Source organism: Mobula birostris, chromosome 13, assembly GCF_030028105.1.
Source record: "Mobula birostris isolate sMobBir1 chromosome 13, sMobBir1.hap1, whole genome shotgun sequence".
NCBI classification, from domain to species: Eukaryota; Metazoa; Chordata; class Chondrichthyes; order Myliobatiformes; family Myliobatidae; genus Mobula; species Mobula birostris.
This window is the reverse complement of record NC_092382.1, coordinates 31,475,767-31,478,204: the sequence shown is the minus strand read 5'-3', so window position 1 is coordinate 31,478,204 and position 2,438 is coordinate 31,475,767.

Sequence of the window (2,438 nt, the reverse complement as noted above, 5' to 3'; positions counted from 1 at the left end):
AGGTGAAGTTTCGCCGAAGCCTTACTTGAAGTATGTGTCTGATATGAAGAAGGAGCTGCAAAGGCTTATGAGTTGGCTGGGGAGGCAGCTGCCAAGAAGAATCGGAGAAATAAGAAGAGGTGTGACCAGAAAGTGAAGTTCTCCCAACTCCTGCCGGCAGACCGAGTCCTCGTAAGGAATTTGGGATTTCCTGGGAAGCACAGGTTGGCTGATCGCTGGTCGGGCACACCCTATCTGGTGGAGAGTCAGTTGCCCGACTTACCGTTTTCCAAGTGCAGCCCGAGGATGGGAAGGGGCCGGTCAAGATTCTCCATCGGAATCATCTGTCGCCCCTGGGGTGAGATGTACAGATGGAACGGGAGCCCCAGGTGCCGGCTACAACCAGTACTGGGACTCTGCGTCCACGTGGGATGGAGGAAGAGCCCACACCGGGAGAGACGGGCCCGCTCAGAGGAGGATGATGACTCGGACAACTGGTGCATGTGGCTGTTCGCTGAGGCCCCCATGATTGAGGGGGAGGCTCCTGGCCCTTCCCCCACTGGGTTAGACGGGGTAAGGGTGGCTACTGATGGGCCGTCAGGGGTACCGCAGGGCGTTGGAGAGGATGATGTGGGGCCCGAGTGAGAGATAGAGGGTTCCGAGGTGCAGAGGGGTTTGGGTGACCGCTCGCAGGAGGGTTCGCCTCATAGTTTCCATGAGTCTCCTGTAATGTCCGAGGTGGAGGAGTTCGAGGAGGGAGTACACAGGTCACAGAGAAGTAAGGACCCCCCACATAGGTTGGCCTTGATAGCGCCCAGGGAACAGGGTGTGATCTCCACTGTTTCGGGGAGTTATGTCACTGCTTTCTGCACTTGGGTTGGGCTCTGTGTTTTGCAGGAAGGGTTGGCAAATTATCTGAGTGTCATGAGGACATGACTGAATTCTGTGGGGGGAGAATGTAGGCTCTCATTACCATTAACTGTGGTGTTAGCTGTTCAGGCTAACAGAATGGCTTCTCTGTAATGTCACTTAATGCTGTCATGGGTTTCTATAGCCGAAATGCTTGAGTTAGATTATTTAGATTATGAGGACACTCAGTCCTCGTTTATTGTCATTTAGAAATACATGCATTAAGAAATGATACAATGTTCCTCCAGAGTGATATCACAAAAAAAAAGGACAAACCAAAGACTAACACTGACAAGACCACATAGTTATAACATATAGTTACAGCAGTGCAAAGCAATACCATAATTTGATGAAGAGCAGACCATGGGCACGGTAAAAAAAAGTCTCAAAGTTCCAATCGACTCCCGATAGCAGGCGGCAAAAGGGAGAAATTCTCCCTGCCGTAAACCTCCATGTGCTGACAACAGCCGATGCATTGGAAGCATCCGACCACAGCCAACTCTGAGCCTGTCCGAAAACTTTGAGCCTCCGACTTGCCCCTCCGATACAGCCTCCTGACCACCATCCTCTGCCGAGCGCTTCGACCCCACCCCGGCCACCGAGCAACAAGCAAAGCCGAGGATTCCGGGCCTTCTCCTCCAGAGATTCCAGATCACACGGTAGCAGCGGTAGTGAAGAAGGCATTTCAGAAGTTTCTCCAGATGTTCCTCCGTGCTCTCACGTCTGTCTCCATCAAATCAGGATTGTGCACGGCACCCGACTTGACAGATTACAGGTATCACCACCGGAGTGGCTGCTGCACGCTGCGTCACGCCGCCATCTTCTCCTCCTCCTGCCGATACGGGTGGAACTAATCACTGGGGAATTGTTATGCTATCTTGTATGTCTGAGCTGAGTGGGAGTTCGCCATCTTTTTCGGGAGGCGAGCGAGGAGGCCGGACGTGTGAGGAGCGGACAGCGGTTCCAGGGTGACGGATACTGGAAGTCGGCGGTTCGGACGGTGGCCGAGGGCTCAAAGGGTCGTTGTGGATGGAACCGGAGGTGTGAGCTCCAACGTATTAAAACATTATGTGCACAAACTGATAAACTTACTGCTTTGGTGCCTTTAGGTTATGTGTTTCTACTAACCCATCACTAAGAAATAACAAAAACTGTAATTACTTACTGGCCTTTGGTGTATTGTCTGATATTTGTGTTGGGAGCATTACACCGTATTTACACCGAAGTATTGCACTCGTGGCAGGGCGACGGCTGTTCACCCTAGGTGAACGGGGGTAAATTGGGGCACAGACATTACACAAACATCTCTCATCAATTAACCTGAGGATTGAACTGAACTTCCTTACATAACATTGCTAACTTTTGATTTGCCTGGTTTAAGTTACTATATTAAGTAGTTACTAATAAATAGTGGTTTTTAACATTAAAAACAGACTCCAGGTCTGCTCTATTGCTGCTGGTTCATTTAACCCGTCACGGGGTACGTAACAAGCCTCTCCTTCTCTAATGTCAGGATGAATTTTATCATATTGAGATCACTTGCCCTGAAG